Source organism: Pocillopora damicornis, chromosome 1, assembly GCF_964200805.1.
Source record: "Pocillopora damicornis chromosome 1, jaPocDami1.2, whole genome shotgun sequence".
Taxonomy (NCBI): Eukaryota; Metazoa; Cnidaria; class Anthozoa; order Scleractinia; family Pocilloporidae; genus Pocillopora; species Pocillopora damicornis.
This window is the reverse complement of record NC_142670.1, coordinates 17,214,601-17,232,875: the sequence shown is the minus strand read 5'-3', so window position 1 is coordinate 17,232,875 and position 18,275 is coordinate 17,214,601. Positions and strand designations below refer to the sequence as shown.

At 35.6% G+C, this 18,275-nt stretch overlaps 1 protein-coding gene and 1 long non-coding RNA gene across 2 annotated transcripts in view; both read left to right on the top strand.

The window, feature by feature from the left end:
- LOC149052402 (uncharacterized) overlaps positions 1 to 18,275 on the top strand; it is a 320,642-nt gene that overhangs the window by 288,309 nt on the left and 14,058 nt on the right. The window lies entirely within an intron of this gene.
- Positions 10,503 to 16,635, top strand: LOC149052403 (uncharacterized). The gene is made up of 2 exons (XR_016183388.1): positions 10,503 to 10,692; positions 11,233 to 16,635. It is a non-coding gene; the product is annotated as an uncharacterized LOC149052403 (long non-coding RNA).

The following is an 18,275-nucleotide window of genomic DNA, read 5'->3' as shown; positions in this document are numbered from 1 at the left end:
CAAAAGAAGCCTGCTCGTGTGATTATATTGATAATAATAATCTAGTAACCTTATTATTGCGTCAATAATTATACGAGATTAGAGGAGATATTTCCATTTTCAGATTTTTCTGATATTGCCTTCAGCACTAAAAACGGAAAGAAAGCAATTGAACCATCTCAAACTGTATCGTCATTGTTGTTCTGATAAGCAGAATAAAAGATTTTCAGTCATACAGCAACGAAATCGATGCGTGCCATAGATCGTGTCTAGTCATTAAATAGTTTTCTGTTGTGAACTAGTTAGGTGTCAAAAAACACGGGCTCGATGATTTCTTTACTGAGTAATTCACTGGAATAGGAGAGATAATCAGCTTCTACCGGCCTCAGATAGCAGTGCTTAGGGTGCGATCAAATTTCAACTTGTCAAGTGGCTATTCCTTTTCTGTAAAATTAGCGAGCCAGCCATAGCGATTGCACTGCATTGACTATTCCTTTCTCTTTATTATATTACGCACATTGCTTGTACACTATTACTTTCAGTTCCTTCATTATTCTTAATGACCTGTATGTCTTTTTTTAACGAATTTCAAATAACATTGTGAATTAAGACGCACTTTCTTGTCATGTCATTCCTATTAGCTATCTGTCAAACAACAAATTGAAGACTCTACCAGATGGAATTTTTAACAGCCTTTCCAGTCTGGAATATCTGTGAGTACATTAATCATTCAACAAAAGAAAAAATGCGAAAAGGGGTCAATGAATTTTTCCAAGAGCACATTTCTCAAAGCTGCGTGGCCATGTTCAGTTAACAGAAACATGTAAGGTAAAATTGAAAGGTCTGACGTGTGTATAAATCGAAATTTGCGAGCGCTCATGATTTGTTACTAAAACAGCACAGTTCTCGTGCTAAAAATAAATAAGTTGCCAGATGAAAGTACGCTAAAACAGGTCATTTATTATGAGGAGAGCAAAAGAAAAGAACACCCACTACCCCTGGATCATTCTCCTCCGTAAGGATTAGTAAAAAGCTCTATGGATCACTTTTTGTCTCGCTGTCATGAAGATTTCATGGTCAATTTTTGTAAAGCTGTTTAAACGAATTTTAGAATGCTACATCACGTTGATGACCTTAGGTGAGAAAAATTGAGGTACTTGAAGATTTTATTCTATGAATCAATATTGGTAATTTCATGATTATAGATTTGTAGCTATGGTTGTTATTATATTTTAGGGATTTGTCAAGTAATGAAATTGGATATCTACCGCCATACATCTTTAAAAATATTAAAGCTGTAAAATTTCTGTAAGTGATATTCTCCTTGAGTTAAGATAAATCAAAAATTATCTTCGAGAGTTGCCTTGCGATTACAACAAGAAGTGAAGAAATCAGCTTCCTAGTTTATGACAATTTACATTTCTTATATATTTTAAGCAGCTAAAAATTTTTTTCTTGGAATTATTTTTTGTGACAGAAGCTAAGAATTTGTTGACTTAGATCCTAAAGCAACCCAAATATATAATTTTGTAAAAATGGGCAATAGACTACTTACGATTTTTCAAATTCAGCTTTAAACACCACAGGGCCCAGTTGTTCAAAGGTCGATTGGCCCTAACCCAGGGTTGAATTGTAATTCAGGTTTCTTTATTTCTTTGTCCAAGAGTCATTTAGGGAAAATTTTCACTATTCTTTTTAGAACATCCAATGATCAAATTGGAAGCAAAAAGATTTAAACTGAATTTTCTCTTAAAGCTTTCAGACCTGAAATCAAATCTCACACTAACCCTGAGTTACCTTAACCCAGCTTTGAACAACCCGGGCCAGACCTCGAGCAGAGGTTTCTGGTAATAGACTCTAAAGTTTCTCTGACCTGAGAGCATTAAAGTTACATGTAGGTCTAATGTTTTCTTTTTTTCTATGATATTCAAATATCAAACTTGGGAGTTAATTGTACTGCAGTAAATTAAGAAGATAATTGAGACAAAAGTAGATTTAAAGATATCCCTTCATGTGTGTATTTCAGTCTAACATCTACAACGCGCTTTTTCAGGAAAATGGACTACAACAAAATTGAGAGGCTTCATGAAGATCAATTCCAGGGCTTAGTGAAGTTGTTCGAGTTGTAAGTACACTTAGATTTTAAACGTTAATTTTTCATTATGATCTGTTGCAATCTAAAGCATATTTTAGAACCAGCCCATTCATATGAATTTTAAAAAAACTCATCCAGTGAATAAAAGTTGACATGAAAAATTTCTACAAATTAACCATAATTAACCAAGGTTTTTCTTTTTAACGTGTAAGCGATAAACGGCTCAAGTGCACAAATGAGATTTCTGTTCATATTCGTCCTTCAGATTATAGAGCCGCAATGATAAAGTTAACTTGAAAGGAAAAGAGCTTTTTTGAACAAAGAAAAAAATGGCTTCAATTTAGCTGAGTCTATAAATATTGAGTTTAAGTGCAAAGGTTTGGATTAAAACAGTCATGAAATTAATTTTCTGAGGGAATTAACTTGCACAGATATTAGTTGGAAAAGAAAATCAGGAGCCATAATAGGGAATACCTTGGTAAATATAGTTAGTATCCTCTATTAGTAATAGCCTCTATAATAAATGGATCACAATCTTTATCACCAGATCGATATAATTGTGGTATAATTTTGATATCAGTTTTGCTGTTTAAATTAGATGTGCCATGCCTAGTTATGCTATGTTACTTGTATATTAATTTAAATTCCCCCTCACCTGTTTAAGACACCTCTCGGAGAACAGAATCGAGGCTTTGCCTGACAAGATTTTCGAGGGCGTTAAGGACCTCAAGGGCCTGTGAGTACAGCTGAAAACATACGAAACAATTTTTTAAATTGTTTTAAAAGATGAAAATGTACATAACAGAAAGATGCACAATATGGAATTCTTTTTTGAAAATGTTGACATGGTCTCTAACAAGCGTTGTGTAAATTGTAATGCTCAACAGCGAAATTTTATTACTATCTATATTCTTGACGAAAAAAGGGTGGCTTGCTATAAACATGGTTTTATTGAGCAAAGGTGGATATTATCAAAAAAGCAAACAAACATAGTGGAGAACTATGATAGTTCCGACGGCAACTTCAGGTGTAATTTTTAAGAATCAGACAATGCAAGACCCTGATTACCATCTGCTGGTTAATAATTATGTTATTACTTTTTACAGAAGTATCTTTGGCAATAAAATACAAAATGTCACCAGCACGACTTTCAGTCATGCCCGGGAACTGCGATTTTTGTAAGTTCACTGCAAATGGCACTTCTTTATCACGGTACCTACAGTAAAGCCGAATGTATTGCAATCGGATAAGATGCAGGTGTGAAGTTAATTTAGAGTATTATAGTTAATTGGGTATAATTTTTGATTTTGTTAAAGTCAAAGGAAAGGCTTGGGAAAACGAGATATACAATTTATTATAATCTAACTTTATTTTCACCTTCTATTTTAAATTTTCAGGTTCATGCACTACAACCTGATGGCTGAGCTCCCCATAGGCTTTTTTGGGCTTCTGCCGCACATTATCAGAGTGTAATACTCCATTATAATAATTTAACGCGACGGCTTAATAGGAGATTTGGGGCGGATGTTGTCTGAGTTACCTTTGAAATAGCAATTATTTTCAAATTGTAATGTGGGTGATGCAACCATTTTAATAATTTGTTTCCTTCAGTCTGTTATGGTTCAGTTGATCAAGAAATGTTCATTAATGCCAACATCTTCTATCTATTCCAATACTGAAATGATATGAGGCCACATTTAGATATTAAATACCATTGCCTAAGGTATGCTTCACGAGGCTCTCTAATTGCTATTAATTTATGAAAAAATGCTTATCAATTATCTTTGCCTCAGCATAGATCACTATTTTCTTGCCGATTGTTTTCAATAATCTTTATTATTTTGCTCTCATTGTTCTAACGATGTACCCTTTCTAATTTCCTCTTCTTTTTCTAATTCCAGAACTCTGGACACCAACCTGATGTGCTGCCACCTTGATCTTTCCAGGCAGGATGCCGATTGCGAATTTGCCTTCAATGACAACTTCGCAAGCTGTCACTCCATGTTCCGCAACCTTGCACCAAGGAGAATTCTTTGGGTTGTCGGCCTTCTTTCGTTGTTTGGGTCTGTGTTTGTAGTTGGGTGGCAGTATTTCCTCCCTGATAACAATGTGGTCCAGTCTATTATGTTGGTAAATCTGGGTATTTCAGATGGCATCATGGGTATTTACCTCATCATTATAGGTATAAAAGACCTGCAATGGTCAGGGGAATACTACCTGCACGACTATGAGTGGCGCACCGGCTGGTTTTGCCATTTCAATGGCGCCATGTCTGTACTTTCAAGCGAGGTGTCTGTTATGATGATTTCTCTGATTGCATGGGACAGGCTCAAGAACATTGTGTTTCCTTACACGTTTGCAAAAATTACACCAAGGCAGACCCGTATTATATGTGTAGTTACCTGGCTTGTGGGAGGCATCGTGGCATTCCTTCCGTTGTCTGGAATGCGATATTTTGGTGACTGGTATTATGGCAAGAACGTGATGTGCCTGCCACTGCAACTTTCCCCGCAGTTACAAGAAGGCTGGGAATTCTCCACTTCCATCTTTATCGTTTTAAATTTTTCTCTTTTCCTATTTATTACGGTTGCTTATGTTGCCATCTTGTTGAAATCATGGTCGTCAAGCAGACGGGTAGGTGCGCATGGAACTGTTCGTGAAATACGAGCAAGAGCACAAAGCGTACAGGCCAAAAGAGAAAGAGCACTTGCCAAAAGAGTCTTCTTCATTATTCTGACCGATTTCTTGTGTTGGATACCAATCATTGCTATCGGCATCAAGTCGCACGTCGAGAAAACGTTTGATCCACCTGGTGACCTGGCTGTGTGGATTGCAGTGTTCGCCTTGCCGATCAATTCAGCTATCAACCCACTGCTGTATACCCTTTCTACTCCACAGGTACCATTTTTCTCTTGCCTTTGAATGGAACATTCTTTCATTTGTTGCTTTAAGAGACACCTTTGCGAGATAATTATCTGAATCAAACACCCGTGGTCCCAACGGTTTTAATTAGAAATTTTCCTATGGTCAATCAAAGATGGTCTCTCTCATGTCCTTATGACAGAAAAAGAAATAACCCAAGAGGAGAAAAAATGGGCATGGAAAAGATATGAATGATCGCAAAGTTGTTTGTTTGTTTCTCTGCTGTTGGTTATAACCATGGAGACCAACTTGAATTTAAAAACGGTTTGATCTATATTCTGACATACTTTATTAACTAAATTTCTACTCTATAGGTTCAAGCTGTTTTGAAAGCAAAATTGAGGAAGGTGTGGTCCAATGTTCGATCGATTTTCAGCAGTGGACAAAATCAAGAAGGTACGGTGCTATATTCCATTTACACATATCATAATCAGGCCTTGAAAGGGGGTATAGGTGTCAGTAAAGATTAGGACAATGCACTTCAGAAAATTATTTGAATTATTATTGGAATTATCATTATTACTTCAGAAAATTATTAAGGGGCAACCACGCAATTAAAAAACAAGAAATGGTTGAGCTTCAGTCTTCAATTTCAAGGGAAAAAAACAAATCTAACTGGTAGAAGGAGTTTTTAAAATCAATATGTGGACGAGATAGTTTGGTGTGTTATAGTCCTCCTCCGACGCAGCGTCAGAGTTTCTTTGGAAACTTACCCCCCCCCCTCCTCCCTTAAAATATTTGGATAGGCCTAACAGTAGTTTATTCTCCGTTTGGAGAGGACCAAATAAGATATGTTACTGCTATTTTATTACTTAGAAGGAGTAAATAATCAGCAGGGACAGATCGGAAATGGACATGAACAGGCTAACAACGAAGAGGGTAAATATAGTGATTCCCAATGTGTATATTCTCTTTCCTTCGTTATGGTTTTGTGTGTAATACCTTTCTTTCGTTTCTTCTCTTCCCTTCTTAATCCCCTTTTTTGTTTGTTTTTGTGTCTGCATTATCTTCCCCAGAGGAGAACAGATTGAAATGCAAGTAATAGAACACAACGAAGTCCCAGAAGCGGAAGCCCCTGAATTGCCTGCTCCGCAACCGGGTTAGTATTCCATATGTATGCTTATTTCTTTAAAACATCAATTCAAAACTAGCCAATTAGATAACTAGGGAATCAAACGGTAAATCTTTAGGTTAATAGGTCGACTCAGAACTCGCTCTCATTACTTATGTGTATAAATGTATAATGTTTTGAAGTTAATGTTAATGTGTGATTGACTTTCTGATTTCAACTTTAATCAATTAATCCACTGAAACGGGTGAGCCCTTTCAAATTGAAATACCTATGGTGAAACATACTATTCTTTTCTACTTTGATACGTTCTGCGTGTGGATTTTGGTTAGGGAAAGATTAAGGAAATGTTTCCTCATATGACATAAATGTGATTGGTTTTGTCACCTTTGGTTAATAATTGCAAAAAAATCCTTTGGTTTTTCACAAGTTACATACAACAATTCTGACGACAGTTTTCCGACGACCCAGTTTCTGAACTTCCCCTTTGAGATCCCCATCCCTTTAAATTAGTAACCTGCACAGGTGTCATGTGCAACAAAGGTACTATCGTTATCAATATGGCGCAGATCTAGTAAATGAATGATACGTATTGAAATTATCATTCAATGTTTTACGTTTTTGCTTTTATTATCTGATAAATAACTAACATAACGATTTGAACCATCAACAGCAATGGAACAAGCCTGTGGTGGGGATGAGACTGCATCTTCCTCAGGTATAATGTCTTCTAACTTGAATTAAAATTTCCTGTCTATTATTATAATAATTATTATTATTATTATTATTATCATTGTTTCAGTTGATGTTGTTGTTCTTCCTCTTGAAACTTCATTCATGAAAAAATATGAAATAAAGTCGTAGACAGCCGCTTCATTCACAATATCAGTACTGAAGCTATGACTTCAACCGCTTTTTACAACTGTTCCTAAAAATCGCCAACTACTTTGCAAGAAATAAAGTAGTAGGAATGAATAAAAGAACTTGAAAGTATTCGATCAAATCAACTGTCTTTTGCAAAAGTATGACTTCAACAGACTATCTCATGCGCACAAACTCGCAGATGTAAAACAATGCGAGCTGTATGACAAGTTTAACCAAGTTTTAACCCAACTGAGTAGAAGTGCTAGAAGTTGTTAAGTTTATGCGCATTCAATGCGGAAACTAAGCTGTACGGTAAACTTTATCGAAAGTATTTTATGTTTGTTTATTTGTTTTTTTTTAAGATTTCGTATCTAAATTACGTCATACGAATATTATTTTCTGTAAAATTCATTTGAAGAATAAACGAATCACAAAAGTTATGACATGTTTCACTCTACTTGTTGTTTGAAACAGATTATGAGGATGATTTTGATATCAGACCAGCCACTAAAAAGACTGTGGAAGGTAAAGAACTTTTTGTAGGAAACTATATTATTAGTGCTGGCTGTTACCACCAGTTTATACAAAAAGACTCCAAGTTTCTCCTATGAAGGAATTTATAAGAGAAGCCTTCCCTACCTACTGAAAGTAACGAGTCATTGCAAATTCAAAAAAAAAAAGATTTTTAACTTTGGATTGATAGTCTCGCGGACACTAGGTTTGAAAGTAAATTGTGCAAAATTAGAAGTATTTATGTCTTTAACGCACTCAACATGAGGCGTTGTATATTTTGGTGGGAAGACCCTTGCGTAATACCTGGTTAATAACATCAATAGATAATTATTAGCAGCAAGCTAACCTCTAAGAAAAAAAAATGAAATAGGACGGAGATTCGAACGCAAAAAGCGAATTTCTAATTTCCCACGCTAAAGTATAGTAGGTAGTTGTGTGAGTAAAAAAAAGTTGAGGTTCGCACATTTTGCTTGAAACTGTTTTAATCCTCTTCGGCGGAATAGAGGGAAGGGAGTAGTTCTTTTCATGTTTGAATGTAGTTAGACTCAAATAAGATTTGTTATCAACGCTGGACCCTCTCCCAAACAATTTGCAACTTATTTAAAAGAAGGATATTCTTTATTGCAGTTGCTGTTCATCATGGTGAAAGCCAGCATCGACGAAAAAGTCAAAATGAAGGTATATGTTGAACTCCTTTTGTAACTAGGATTGTCTACTCTTTGACGGAAGGCTCTAATGTTGATAAGTGTCTATTTTTATGAAACCATTATTTCACATTGAATTTATGAAAGATCCGGCTACAGGAGAGACTAGAAATGATTGAAGTTTAAGGTGCTTACAGGAACCTTTTTTATATGTGGAGGCTCGCCGTTGATGTAACTCGTGGCTCTTGATACAAGCATTGAAATATATATGGCAATTGTCGTACACATTGGTTTTGGTGAACACATAACCTTACTTTGGCTAATGTCAAGATATTTTCAATTTTAAGTTGTTGAAAAAACGTTTGACTGAAATAGAGTACCAGCTTAGTCTCAACATTTTTCGCTTTCTGAGTCGAAATTCGAAATATTTTAAAGTTGAAGGGCATCTGCATTGAGGTCTTTTGTGCGTATTCTTTTAGTACCTGAAGCAACAGGGATAACAGTTATCTGGCAAATCGGTGGCAATTGAACAAAGGCTTTAAGAAGTGGCAAAATTTTACCGTCGACTATTTCATCGCTCCCGAATTTTCCGCGTATGTCCTCTCTCTGGTGATCCTCCCACAATTTCACTTTCGATTCGTTATTTTCAATTATTCAAATGAATGTCATTCGTTGACTACAAATTTTTTCTACTAAGTACACGTTTCTGTAGGCCAAGGAGGAGAGACAAAGCCTGAGACTAAAGAGCTAGCTGATGAAGGTAAATAGAATGATTTTTTTCTTGAAATGAACATTGTGCGACATAAGTTTCCTTTATTTCCGCATATAGTGGAAGTCACCTTTTCGTGAACTTATCTGCCATCTGGGCCAATTTCCTGGCTTACTCACAAAGTGACAGTGAGGGCAAGTCTATTGCTTTATATACGTCAGTCTTAAGGTCCTTATACTTCATCTTAAGTAATAACTTTGCTATCACACAGCTGACAAATCTGTGGAGCAGGTGGAGAGTGAAGAGATTCCAAGGGCAAGTGACAAAGGTAAAGGAGAGGGTAGCTTTAATTGGTCGCTCAAGAGGTTAAGGAGGTTATGGAAACATATCTTTCACCTTAGTAGTCGCTGAAAAAAAGAAACAAAAAAAATATTTCATGAAATGCTTCAGTAAAAACAAGATTGAATGGCTGAGTACTAATGTACCTTTTATCAAATACATTGTCTTCTGGGGAAGACGGAAGAGGGCACCAGCTTTGCCTCGTTCAATTTCGGCTCTCTGCGTCAGTCGAGTTAAATTTCAAGGGCATTTACGTGTAGGCGTTGTATACGCACTTATTCAGTATCTGAAGCAACTGAGACAAAAGAGATTGATGAATTGGTGGCACACGTTGACCTTCGTCAATTGCAATACTTCAAATGAACATCATTTAATAGGTACAATATGTTCTAATTCAATTTCTTCAGAAGGAGAAAAAAAGCTTGACACAGAAGAGCTAACTAGGGAAGGTAAATACAATGATTCATTTTTTTTTTAAGAACTATAGATTATTTATCATAACTTTCACCTAGTTATTTTTGCATACTATACAAGCTTTATTATTATTATCGTGATTATTATCATTTATGTATTTTTTATAAATTTAAAGCTAACTGGGCCAATTTACTGATTTAATAGAAGGGCCATGGGCCGAGTTTACCATCTAGACAACTTTATATATTTATGTACTTTACCTCATTCTAATAAATAACTTTGCTATCACACAGCTGGCAAATCTGAGGAGAAAGTGGAGAGTGAAGAAATTCCAATACCTAGTGATGAAGGTAAAGGAGAGGGAGGGTTTTTTTGTTTCTCACTCAAGAGGTTAAGGCACCAGATTAGTTATTAAGGCATATCTTTCATCTTGGTAGCCAATGAAAAATGAATGATTCATAAACATGCTGAAGTAAAGGAAAAAGAAATAAATTGAAAGACTGAGTTCTAATTCACTTTTTGTTCAATTAATCATCTTTTATAAAAGCTCAAAAGGCAGAAGAAGAAGAAGAAGAAGAAGAAGAAGAAGAAGAAGAAAAGAATCGGCTTGAGCCTGACATGGAGGACACAGAGAAAGGTAGAATTCTTTATAAATCAGCCAACATTGACTCGAAGTGGTCATGAATTAACACATAATCTGTCCACGTTATTGTCTGAGGAAAGTTGAAACGCAGCGGTCCACATCAGAAGTGATTGAATTAAGAGAAAAGAGGAATACTCGAGTACATTGTACTTCGTCACAGTGAACGGCCAAGACCTGAGTTGCAATACTGACACTAAATATGGCACCTTTGAATCTTCTAGAGCTGTCTCGCTTTTTGTAACATTTCTTAGCTATAAAGATGTTTGCTTAGATGGAGGAAACATAGCTGCCATGTGGTAAAGCTAATTAATTAGGAGCGAGGCTTATGACGTCGTGAACCTCAACTTTTAAAACTCTTTAACACAGACAAGTTAGAATTGTGTTAGCAATAATAAATTCTGATTAAGTGGCTTAATATATACATTTTTCTCTTTTCGTATTCCAAGCAGGGGAAGAAGAGGTTTTTGATACCAGACTTTAGTTCTTGCTTTTCGAACCAAGGTAAATGTTTGTTGTGTCTTCTTCAATAGTGAGTACCACTGACTCAAAGGTGCGAAAAACCTTTAAAAAATTTCTGCACTTTCTGATATCTTATCAAACTTATGAAACTAGTTTCAGATTTGAGATAAAAGGGTGAAATTTTCGTACTTTTCCTCTGATGCATTTCCGTGTACATGCATGGGCTGTTGACTCCTGATTTCTTCAACCTTCAGTCTCTAGAACCTTTTCATAATCTGAATAATACTGTCTGGTCAACGGACCAACTGGTGAGCTGGCCACTACGCCGTCAGATTACATTAACTGATTAAGCTGACAGACAGATGGTATAACTATCTGCTTCACTCTCTGCCTGACTGTCTGCCTGACTGTTTCCTTTGCTGTGGGCATGGCAATAAACTGATTCATTTTCTAGCTGCGTGCTAAGTCAGAAGCCTGAACCAGTTGACCGACTGACGGTTGGTTGATCAAGCAAACAAATTATTAATACACACGTTTTGCAATAAATAAATCAACGTGCTTTTACTCCTTCCATTACTAAAGAGACCGTAAGGACTGAAGAAGAGAATACAAGAATTCAAGAAGAAATGGAGTTCTAGTAATCATTATGTAGTGTCTGTGGAAGTACCTTAGTCAAAACAATCCTTTTTGTTTATTTTCCCTTCGATAAAATAATAACATAAGTTAGTTAGCTGAACTATGGATTGCATAACATGCTATTGAACATATTGGGCGCTATCTCTGAATGGGCGTGTGATGGCAGTTCTGTCTTCATTTCGGTTTGATCTTGTCTGTTTTCTTTTTAATGTTTAGTTTTTGTTTGTTTATTTTAGTTAGTTTTTGTGTGTGTATGTGTTGACTTTGACAAGTTTAACTTCCTGTTAGTGTTTTTCTTTTAAGCATATTTCAAAATCGCATGTTTTAGCGATTAATAGCTCATTTCTAGGTTCTTTAATCTAAAAGAAACAAAGCATTTACTGTTTAACATCTCACATCGTTAATATTTAATAATATCCTGATGATCTAAATCGTTAATTTCATAAAACTTTTTTACTCGTTTACGAGAATTTTATTTAGTAAGAGTTACAGTAACGGTTATTTGGGGCTTCAGATAATATGAAAGAACTCAGAAAATGTTACGGCCTGGGCTTTAGTTCTGAGAGACTCTGCATGATCATAACAACTATATAAATACCCTAGTTCCACAGCTAAGCATCGATATCTTTTTTTTTGTTTTGTTTTTTTCTATTTCATCACTACCTCTTTAAGAAGAATAATTAAAAATGTAACAAAAGAATAGTTAACATTTTATTGGATGAGAAGTCATTAATCAGTTCTTTGGCAGTTTATTAAGTTACCCAAGTAGTAATCTAAATAGTTGATTTTTAGAATTTTTATAACTCCTTTTCGAGCATTACAATACAACCTAGATGTAAAGTGAGGTTTTTTTTTCGTGATTTTAGGACGTTTATCGCGAGTACAGATTTATCAAATAACTTATAAAAACGTTTAGGTATGCCAGGGAATTTAGTGGTTCGATAAAAATTATAATTGTTTATTTTCACAACTCGCTTGTGAGAATTTTGCACCCAGACTATGCTTCAAAAAACAAAAAAAAAATACAAGACATTGTTTATTAGAGGTTTTGAAGTTTATCAATAAGCTAGGTAGCCCATTTAATAGAATTTTCATAACTCCTTTGCGAGCGTTATAATCATTAGGACTTAAAGTGATGTCCATATAGATCATGCTTAATTCACTCAAAATAAAAAAAAAGTAATGAAAAGGTCTAAGAATATCACTAAATTAGATATTTGGTAGTGAGTTGAAGTCTAATTTGTAGTTAATTTCTAGATTGTTTAACTCATTTTGAGAATTCTGATTCATTGTAGAACGTGATATTCAAATAGCTTCGTGATTTGGCTCAAACGTGCTCATCAAACATGGCTTTTACAGTAAGGATAATTTGAACACGAACGTGCCTTCTAGAGGAACATGGTACAAAGCAAAGAGAATTGTAACAAGTGGAAAAGTTGTCAATAAGCGCGTCATGTTTATTGTAAGTCAGAGCCTTCAATAAAAAACCTTTTAGACCTTATGCTTGATTCTGATGTCTATAAACCCAAGAAAAGTTGTAAAGTCTGGCTTGGGCTTCATCGGCAGCGTTTTTGATTAGTGACTGGTCATAATTGCCCTTTCTTCTCTCCAGAAACGAGGCATGAACTTATATCTTCAAATTGGCCAATGAGATACTGCAAATGCGACACAATGTCAGCGTCGAGGGGGGAGGGAGAGAGAGCACTAAGGAAATATTAAGGTGATTTAGGAAGAGGACGGTAACGTCAGTTAACAACGGCGCGCTTAGCAAAAACAGCGGTAAGAAACTAGGTCGACAACTTCTCTCCGTTATGTTTTATAAATTAATTAGCAGTCGTTGCAACGACACGTCCGCATAATGTTTGTTCTTGAAAATGGAAACTTGGGCTCTTTAAAGATCGCCATCACAAGGACGACAACATGATCTTCTTTAAGAGTTATGCAACAAGCAACAACAAATAAAACCAATAAAATTGGTTGTCATTTTCCTTGCACAGCGTGAGCATAACTTTCTTGTCTTAGTTTTCATCGGCACTGATCTAAAATTTAAGACATAAAAAGTGCAAACCTGAGCTAAGTCTGGAATTGTAGGCATCTGATTTCGATCCGCAGAACATTCATTCCTCACGGTGAAAACGATCATGACATCAAAAAACAAAGTAATAAAGTGGGTAAGCATCGTAATATATATAACTTTGATTGACTGGCTTAACTTCAACATGCAGGAAGTTTAATTCACGATCAAATTCAACAGTATTCCACTCTTATAATTCTCATGTAAGGTTAGAGGAATGTATGAAAGAAAAGCCACCGCATTTAGTCCTAAATTTAAAGCGAACTGAAATCTTGGATCGTCTGCTAACAAACGTATTTCCTGTAGTGGAGTGTGGCGGAAAATTCTCACAAATACACCGAATAAAATAGGGAAGGGGCCCTCATTATCCTGGAAATTAGTTTTGAAATCATTCCAAACAGTATTATCTCGTACACAAGAGCGCAATTTACATAATTCCTGGGCGTTTTGATCGCGACGGGAAAAGCAGGGAAATGACGCCCAGAACTTGTTGGGGAGAACGGCAACGCCAACAAAGGAAGTCGAAATAGAGTTGTGTCCAGGCTATCCGTGCGCTCTCCCGTTCTGAAACGAAAACCCGTCCTCTTACTAAATCACACTATCGTATCGAACGTGGTCCTTATGGTGTCCTGTACTAAGTTTGACAAACTTCTCGTAAAAATGAGATTCTTTTTATTTTCTTCCATCGTTCCAGTTGGGTTCGTTATGTCTCTAAGTAAGCTTTCCTCCTGGGGCCTTGCGCCAGGAGCAGTTGGTGGGTTTAGTGGTGGGGGAGGTGGATCAGAGGATAATGGTGCATCAGGCAGAGGTGTTGGATACTCTGGGAGATGTGGTGGTACCCATGCGAAACAAGCCGAAGGTGGGGGAAGCTCGTACCGTAATGGCACAGATTTTTCTGGTTTGACCGGTGGGAACTCGAATGATTCCTTGTGTACCAACAAATAATTATTTATGTTGTGATTGGAATGTTTTTATCTATATCTTCATTTACCCTCTGATTTCAAATCTCGTTGATTTAAATCCTACTTCTACGGAGGAAAAATAAAACAGACGATCTCATTTCTCGATCGCCTTTAGGATTCTCGGAAAGAGATTACGAGAGTAATGAGAACTCTACTTTTTGAAATATTAACAGCACCATTATTTGGGTGAACAATACTGAGCTATAAATGTTATAATGAACGCCTTGAAATAGTCACTGCTGTACTGCACGTTATAAGATATTCTGAATAATTGGACCTGACCTGAAAACTGTATCTTATTTACTAAGGAAATCGAGGTTCTGTCCATCAAATATTCAAATATACCCTCGCAGTTTTATTTTCTCATAGTTTATTATCAACAGGTCATGAGATCATATCGATCAAAGAAATCTAGCCGTCATCTATCTCTACAAGATCTGCTAGTTGATCAATCACTCAGAAAATGTACTTATTTCCTGTTCTTAGTCATTATCTGATTATTGCAAACCTTGACACCGAAGAAATTTTAAGAAAGAAAAGGATTATTCTAAAATGTAAAGCGGAAACTAATCAAACACTTGTTTACAAACACACGGGAAAATGAAACTAAAAAAGTATAGTGCGCGATGTGTCTTCCTTTGTAACCTCTCTCTAGGTAAATGAAGAAGTAAAATGTAATGAAAAAAGTTACCTACCCGTTACTTGATCCCCAGAACAAAGTTTTAAACAGTTCCGACTGGTAAGGGCGCTATCACATCGCTTGGATAGAAAACAAGGTATGAACAAGATATGTAATTTTGCAAGTTGGTTATTTTGAAAGTTTATTTTGAAAACAATAAAGCTGTAGGCGCATTTTTCGCAGCACATTTGACTGGTGAAACATGTTGTTACGCTGTTTAAACATAGAATAGTTCTTAATAATATTTCTATTTCAGAGGGCCTTTCGAGTTTTCCAAATTCATAGTGCTGACTTTAAGGACCATAAGGGAAGTCAAGGTTTAAGCACTTTTTTTTCTCTTACGAAAAATGTAATGTACATTACTGATCTTACGTACCAGTCAGAGGAAGTAATGGCGACTTGTGTTATTAAAAATTAGCAATGTGCCTTAATTTCTCGATATGAACATTTTCTTTTCTTAACAAGAAACCCACCTAAATTTCAATAACGTTAAATTTCGTATTTATTGTATCGGGCAAATATGTCTCGAATCTCTCTCGCTTTAACTCATTCAGAAGAAATCTAATGATTAGTGGGTTATACACAAATTTTTTGAAAGAGATAAAAATGTATGATAAAGAGAGAAGCTGTAGCATCTGAACGCTAAGATGCTTGCAGAATTTACCTTATGTCAAAAATTCTCTAAAACAGAAAATAATCTGATTATGCTTTGCTAAGTTAGGGATTCGCCGTCCAAGAGTATGCATATCTATTTTCAATGAAAAGAAAGCATCCTACCTCGATAATTATAATGGATTTTGCAACACACACACGGGAATAAACTGAACGATAAACGAATAAGTCGTTAGTATACCTCAGCTGGCTCAACAACAAACAGAGCTGCATCTTAAGTATTAGTTTGCTTCTTTGCTTTATTTGATTGTAGTTTTTCTCCTTTTTATACATTAGTTCTCAGAGAACGATTCAGAGCATAATAAAAAAAATGTATATATCATTTCTTCACTTGTGTTTGGTTCAAAAAACTCCTATTTTCCACTAATTCGATTGCCAAGTTGTTATCAGAGAGTTTGTTATCTGACAAATTAATGAGCCGAACCCATTCAAAGTTGTAGTTTAAACGAATCAATCAATCAAAACCTTGGTTTCAATTACCATAACAATTCTTCTCATAGAAAAATACGAGTTTGTGGTAATGATGATGAAATTCTGAATTGAAGTTGCCCTGTACTGCATTGATGAAGTTCTCGCTGAACACTGGTAGGAGGGTGGGGAAGCCATTTTTGGTTTGATGCTTCGAAGAAACACCTTCAACTGGCATTTAGACTGCTGCTACAAACCAAGCGCCGTCTGAGTGAGAAATTGCGACGGTTATTATGTTTACTACATAAATGGCATACCCTAGTGTCACCTCAGCCACTGCGACACAGACTAAATCGATGCTGGTTGAAAAAATTATGAATTTTGTGTAATCGTATCATAATTGGTTACATTTATGTGTATTATGCTTTAGTACTCTTACAGGCAGTAACCCCTTTATGACTGGTCATGAATACCCCCTTATTTAAAGATCAGAAAAAACAAAACAATAACAACAACGAAATAAAACAAAACAAAGAAGAAAAAAAGGGAAAAAATTAAAAGAGTCAATTAGATTTTTATCATTTATTTGAAAAGTTTCCTCGAAGATGGAAAAGTAAGTGATAAGGAAATTTGCAATATCAAAATGTTCCCAAATCTATCTTTTTTTCTTCTATTCATTTTCAGAACCTTAGTTGGACGTAATGTAGCATATGTGTTGTCCATTTCAAAGGATCAAATTCTAGTGTAAATAAAACGAATTTATCAGATCTATTGCCCAATCAATTGTATAGTTGGTATGGTGTGGTTCTATACATGTAATTTACGGTTTGTCTAATTGCATGCACCGTTAGTCGTTTACATAAACAATTATAATACTGGTCGCTAAATTAAGCGGAGATGACCTACTTTTCACATGACTTTAACCTAATAAACCTCTAACCTAATAAAAATGGTTAAAACTCACCTCCTTACTCTTGGTTCAATATCAGTAATTCAAAAAGCCAAAATAACACTAATAGGTTATATTCAAAAAAGTTAGCAGATAGTCAATCTGAGGTGACTTAAGTCAGTTTCTTCCTTTTTCGGTGACTCAGCCAATTAAAACAAGTGGAAATAAGTTATTCCAACCATAAATTGGCAACAAATGTAACCCATATAAAATAATTTTAAAAAAGACAAAATAAGTGAGAAGAATCGACCAAAAAATCAAACTGCTTAAAAAAATCTGTATTGATTGCATATTCAGTCAAGTCGAGATAGTTAGAGTCGGAGGTCACCGAGTAGGACTTTTTCAGGGACATTCAAGCACCACTCACTTCAATAATACGCCTCCAAACGCTATTTTAGAGTTATACTTACATCACTAAACTGTTTAGACCAGTTGTTAAACTTGACTTGCTCTTGCATTAAAGTGTCAGAAGTGCACATCTTCAGCTTAACCGCAATTTGCTCAAAGTGTTAGCAAAGAGGAGGTGACGGAGAAAAGATAGTGCCGGAAAAAACAAATAAATAAAAAAGAAGTGTTTCCCTTTCCCTTGTTTCCCAAGCCCTTCTGGAAATTGAATATGGCAAATATAAGATGTTCACAATTTTTCTTTCAAGAAATAAATTTTATTTGACCCGCGGATGAAATTCAAACAAAGATTTGATCCTAGAAGGCGGACATGCAATTTTAGCAATTATAGCGAAGGCGCCTCAAAGGGTGCAAGCTTGGACAGGATTCGAACCCGTGCCTCAGGCACTGATTATGCGGGCGCTACTACCGAGTAAGCTATGAAGCAAAACATTTGTGTCGAGGGAAATCTTGGAGGATTTCTTTAACTGAAAGGTGAGCCCTCCTATGGTTATTACTTGTTACACAATAATATCCTGTAAACGCACTTAAAACAATTCAACTTTTCAGGATTGGCACAAGATGAATAAACAGTTTGAAAGGTGTTACTGAATGAATATTGCAAACACAATTAAGCAGCTGGGAATAAATGCATTTTAAACCTGTGCCTGTGTAAGTGTTGTTTATATTCAAACCTACTTCTCATCAAAATTATAAACGACTTGTATATAGAAGATTTTTAGTTGTTTCTATTATTATTATTACTTGCGGATAATATAGGGAAAATTTGAAATGCTACTAAAGATGAGGACCACGCTTGTTCCGAGTTGGAAGTCCTTACGGGCATAACACCTACAAACA